The 6,270-nt window shown below is 39.3% G+C and overlaps 1 long non-coding RNA gene across 1 annotated transcript; it reads left to right on the forward strand.

The window, feature by feature from the left end:
• The first annotated feature begins 1,816 nt into the window (after positions 1–1,816).
• LOC105039759 (uncharacterized) lies at positions 1,817–5,074 on the forward strand. Its single transcript, XR_012137215.1, has 2 exons — positions 1,817–1,998; positions 3,586–5,074. It is a non-coding gene; the product is annotated as an uncharacterized lncRNA (long non-coding RNA).
• The last annotated feature ends 1,196 nt before the right edge of the window (positions 5,075–6,270 follow it).

Genomic DNA, 6,270 nt, shown 5'->3' on the forward strand with positions numbered 1-6,270 from the left:
GGAGAGGTTAATATGATGGTTGTAGCTAGGTGAGATCTAAGGGGACGAAGAGAGTGGCATCGGGGTCGTCGATAAGATTTGAGGAGGGCGAATCAAGATCATGAACGAGATTTGAGGAGAACGAAGGCGTGTCCTATAGGTCAAGCACATGCCACCCCACTCTTTTGCCCCCTCATCCTCCTTCAACACCATTGTCGCTACCTCGACCTCCAGCCCTCCCCCTCCATGTAATTCCCCTTTTGTCCCACTTACAGTATACGATCGCTTCAACCATGATGGTACTCTATCCCACTCCACTTGCGCCACATCATACCTTCTCCACAACCCGCAAGTACCACAATGGCATCCTCCAATACTACCTTCTATCGTCTCATGGATGATTATTCCTCTCCGTCATGCTCACCATAGTCAAGGCATCGGCACCTCCACTCCTCTCGCGAGAAGACATTTTTTGCCCATTTTTTTTCTACCACTCCACTCTCTCTCCCCTCCTTCTCTATTGCCACCACCATCATCGCCAACATCTCAAGAGAAAACTAAAGCTTCAGAAAATATTTTAATATATTTTTTTAAAAAATATTAGAAAAGAGTGTGCGAGAGAAGGCTAAGCTTATTTCCCTGAGCTGGTTCAACCATGCGGAGCAGAAAATAATATAATATATTTTTAAAAAAGATAATAAAAAGTGGGGAGGCTGATATCTTGTAGCTAATGTGCTTCCAACTATTAAAAGGAAATGCTCTAAATATCCTAATTTATTTGATAAATCATAAAAGAGTACCATGCAAAAACTACTAACTTCTCGCAGGGCGTCAACTCTTTTTCCTTCTTCCATCGTTCGCTTTGGTTTCCACTAATCGTCAGTTTTTTCCTCCAACCAAAGGATCACGATCAGGTAATTTCCCCTCATCCCCAAATCTAGCGCTTTCTTCTTGATTTTCTTTTTTTTTTTTTTTTTGTCTGTTTGATCCTCAAAAAATAATTATGTGCAATTCCTAATTTGTCGAACGAATCCCTTTTTGTATGGCATCTTTGATCTGAGGATAATTGCATAAAACTTTCGTTTTCTCTAGGCTTTGATGATTGATTAGTTAATAATGTTAGATAAAGTTTTCGTTTTTCATGGTATGTTGGTCTAAAATCATGCCTTTGAATCAAGTAGCTTATATGAAAAACTAATTTTTTCATTCATAATCATCAAAACATTCTTTTATATTTTTCCTTGGCCGAATCAACACAAGGATCGCATGCAGATATTTCATTAATATAGTTTGGAGTTGTGCGCTAATCACGTAACTTATTCTTGTAGTCTTATATTATTCCATGAATTTCTTCAGCTTTTATGTGTTATCGCTGAAGGGTGCAATATGGGCTGTACTTTTTTTGAATCAAATGGTGGAAAACGAGCAAAAAGCTTCATTTGTGCAAGAGGGTAAAAGAATAGATCGAAGTAACTATGCATAAGGTTAGAACCCATCATAGGGAGACTTATGGAGTGAGCAATGACATTGATGAGAACACCAATTGACAAAGTTAAAGGTCCAAATGTGTTTGAACGAGCTAAGGAGGAGAGCAAGGCCATTATGAAGGCTATTAGTTCCATGAAAAATTGCATCATGATCCACCTACAACAAAGAGGGTATTTTTTCCTCAATGTGATTAAATTGAAGTTGCGTTAATAAATTTAATGGGATATCATTTGGAGAAGGTAGAATAGCCAAAGGATCTTGAGAGAGGGCGATGGAGCTGTGCTCAGGAGGCAGAGGATGTGGGATGCGAGCGGCTTTCGCTGGCAGAGTTTGGAGGGAGGGGCGGCGTTTGGAGGGAGCGGATAGGGATTTGAAGTGGGGAGCTCCTCAGGACACAGGCAACACTCGCTCAGTAGAGGATGCATGATGTCACGGTGCTTGGGAGGAGTGGTTAGTGCTTCGCTCGGGAGAGAGGATTCGAATGTGGGTTTGGCAGACCATTACATGTTGCAAGAGAAGTTGTTTATGCTGGTAATTTTCAGTATTTTTAATGCTTATTAAGCAAGTAAACAGCTGATTTCACCAATTATGTCATCAGTCACTTGACTATGTCTTGGTGACTTGGTGGCTTCTAAACTGATTGCGCCTATTATGTCATGGGTCACTAGGATTCATAGATGAAACTATTTGTCTTGGTGGCTTATAGATGGTGTATTATATTGTTTACCTATGGGTCTGTCATCATCTTTTTAGTTTGTTGTAAGTAGGCTGGCCACGAGATGTGCTAATGCTCCAATTGGAGAGTGAATCTGAGCAATCTTTTCATTGTTCATGGTGTCATTGTTTACCATGTACATTGGATGTGCTTTATGTATTAGTCCAGTCCACTTGTTCTTAGTTTACCTCAAGCTGCTTGACTATTTTAATAGAGTTTAATTTTGGCTACATAATGATTGTGATGACTTTTAAATTTACAGATGAATTTTTATATGGGTGAAGGATGCTGATTTCGGACTACATATAGTTAAGATTTTGCTTGATGTTTTTTAACTATGGTTATGGTGAATGGCACTGGCATGTTGGTTTTTATTTTTATTTTTTTCATTAACTTCCTGAATATCGATTCCTGTGTCTTCTATCTTAAAGATTTTGCATTAAGATGCTCTAGAATTCTTCCTTTAATATTGCACGTCTGTATTTTTATGAAATTGTGACCTGTGGCGGTCATCATCTTTAATGGATTATTTTTATAGATGTGAAAATTCAAGTTTATGTTAGTCTATGTCTTCTTGTTTACTCATGAAACTATCCAGCATCAAGATTTGGATATTTCTTTAAGGAACTTAGAAAGGCTATCTTTATCTGGATTTTTATCATAGGTACTGGATAAAACTCTTGTCTGCACTTTATAGACTTGTTAGTTGTGTTACATAGAATCGATATTCTGGACATATGTATGCAAAAAATTTTCATAGCATTTTTTAGTTTCTTCAGATGGCCCAAAAGGGCAATGTCTTGTTCAGAGCACATTCGTGGGCGAAACATAGAACTGCAAATGATTGGTGGGTAGAACAGCATATGTCATACCGATAGATCTAATTTTAGTAAGTTAAAATAATGTCATGATACTGAGGCACTGCATTGGTCTTGGTATCATATATTGCACTATTGTATGAAATATCATCTGTGTTAAATATGCATTTTTCTGATTTCAGCACGCACATGTAACAATAGCTAGGGTAGTTTACTTGATACTCACACCTTCTTCCATGTAGGAACATAGTACTTAGATAAAAGAAATGAAAACCGGAATTTGGGGGCCAAAAAAAGGCCGTATCAAGGATGTTTGGCCAACAGTTCCCTTCATTGGTTTGATCCTTGGTTCGGTGCAATACCATACCCATGATTTGTTGGTGTCGTTTCGATCCTACATTTTTAAAAAAACCTTGGTTTAAATGCCGCCTCTTCTACCTTTTTTTAGTCTCCCAAGCTGGGAATATTTGAGGGATAAAGATGTTTTAGTGAATTGAGGCTGGATGATAATTTGCTCGTCACTATATTTTTAATGTTGAATGTTATTGAAAGTTGATTCCTTCTATTTTCTTTTCTTACTTTCAGAGAAATCTTTTTGATTTGGGTGTGACAAAAGCATGGTGGATCTGTGTGATGACATCCTTGTTCTCATCTTCTTGCTCTTGCCCAAGGATTCCCTTATTCGCCTTCGTGGCGTCTGCAAGCGGTGGCTCCGTTTGATAACAAAGAACCCTCTGGTAAGTGACCACCTGACGTACAGATTCTTAGCCCGCTCTGTCTTACGTTCACCCTCATACTTTACAAAGATTCTCTCATTATCATTGTTATCTGCGGAGTGGGTCAATTCCCCGGAGCCATCTCTACATTTCATGCCCTGCCATAGCAGCATCAAAATGCAGCTTGAATCAACGAGCTCCTCTTCTGCACAAGGAAAGTAGAGGCATCTGAGCCCAAAAGGCTCCATGATGATTGCTATCTCTGCAACCCCTGCACCCAGGAGTGGCTTATCATCCCTAAACCAAGTCGGTGCCATTTCACTTTCAATTTGCTGAGAATAGGGCTGGCATTCAATCCTGCTGAAAACACTTCAAGCGGAAGGGCCACCTACAAGATTGTCAGTGCTCACAAAATTGGTGATTTCAATGGAAATATGCATGGCTTTGAGATCTATTGCTCCGAGACACAAGAGTGGCGTGTCTCACAGGAGATCTGCTCTGAACCCTCTGGTCCCAAGGAACTCTACTTTAAAGTTAGCCAGAATTGTGCTGTTTACCACTGGTCTGTGCTGCATTGGCTCGACGACCATGGTTACATTCTTGCCTTAGATCCTATAGCCGAAGCCTCCTGATGGATATGTTTGCCTCTAAACATGATGTCATCCTACCATCGGCTGAATTCTGGTTGGTTGGCTGAGAGCTGCGGTAGCCTCTACTTTGTGACAACTACCTCTTCCTCTGTGTATGTTGATCTTGGCAATATGCTGACTGTCTGAAAGATGAGAGACAACCCACAGGATGAGTGGACTCCACCCCTATATTGCATCGACTTGGATGCACAGCTTGCTACAGTCAGTTGGAAATTACTTAGTCGTTGGGGCATCCCATATTCCGTTCCTGTGACCCTGTGGGCCTTGAGCAAAAGGGCAATATTATCTTGCTTAGAACTGAACGGGGTAAGACTATGTGCTATAACCACAAAAGCAAGAAGCTGCAGATGGATCTTGATGTTCAAGTGACTGACTCACTTTGTTTTATCCACTATTTTCCCTACATTCCAACCACCAAGTCCCTCACCAAGTAGTTTTGGAATATCTCCTCCCTCCATAATGGGAGATGAGTTGGTGAGAATGTAGTTGCTGCTAGAGTTTGTTCTGGCAGAGAACAAAGGTAAATTATGTCAGCCATCTGGGCAAATCTCAAGTGTCATCTCAGAAGAACAAGCAAGAGGGAAATTTCTATGTATGTTAAGGCAAATTTCTATGTAAGTCATATTTTATTTCCAGGTGGAAGATGAGGGATACAGATTGTATCTAATTTTAATAACCGGACATAATAAAAAAACTGTCAGTTCACTACCGTCTTTTTGTAATTTTAAATGAATATCTGAGCAGCTCGATTATCAGCTTTACTGCAGATTGGTGAATAGATGTATTGATAGAGATTATATAACACTGTTTGTGGTAGGCTAGAATTTGATTTCCTTATGGAATCTGATTTTCCTACAATATTCTTCTGATCAATTGGGCACTTATCTGTAAAAATATATTCAAGACGTGATCTATTTCTACTGCTGAAAGTGGGTGCAAAACAGACAAGAGGTGTCCTTTACATTTCCTGTTTTTGTTGTTGTTGTTTTTGCCGGGTTTTTTTCTTTTCTTCTTTGGTAATTCTGCTTTCGTACGAAGTGTGATGATTCCCACCGATATTCTTAGTTTTGTTCTCTATTAAATATATTAGTAGGACAAATGCATGTATATCTTTAGATTGTAGTAACAATGAAAATGTTATACACATGGAGTAGAGCTTATAAAATGCAGACAGCATATCTGACAGCATGATAGAACATATAAAGGAAGAGGGCTAGGGATGATGTTGGAGGGTGCAGATATTACAAGGTGCTCAAGAGAAGAAAAATCTAGATTGAACCACATCATCAAGAAGAGGTGGTCTTCTCTCTGAATGCACAATCATTTTTCATTAGGATGCTCTAAAAACTCATTTGATGTTGGGATTCTCAGCTTAGCTCATCTTCAAGATGTAGGTTTTTTGCTTTTGTTTTCCCTCAAGTTGAAACCCTCACCTTAGCTCATCTTTGTGAGGTTGATTATCAACCGAATGCTGTAATCTCATTGAATCCCTTACAGACCTTTTGAAGGATCTGCATTAAGGGGGTATGAGAAATTTGTGTCACATTACTCTTTCTGAAAAAAATCATATGAGGTTGGTTCCTGTCCTGGTAGCATTTTCACTATCTTAACTTGAATTTTATTATTCCTATCGCAACTAATGGATCAAGAATGCCACCGATGAAGTTCAGGACCCTTGCTTCTCTCCCTTAAGCTGGTGGAGAACCAACTATTTTGGTCCTAGATAACAATTTTTGCTTCCTCGTCTCAAATGGCAATATTTTGTTGCACCAGGCTCATAAAAATATTTTCATTTGATTCCTGTTGGAGGCATGTGGAGGAGAGCATCACTATGCTGTGTATAAGAAACTCAAAAGAAACTTCTCAATATACATCCTCACTGTCTCCAGCATTTAGATCCTATG

The sequence above is a fragment of the Elaeis guineensis genome, chromosome 1, assembly GCF_000442705.2.
Source record: "Elaeis guineensis isolate ETL-2024a chromosome 1, EG11, whole genome shotgun sequence".
NCBI classification, from domain to species: Eukaryota; Viridiplantae; Streptophyta; class Magnoliopsida; order Arecales; family Arecaceae; genus Elaeis; species Elaeis guineensis.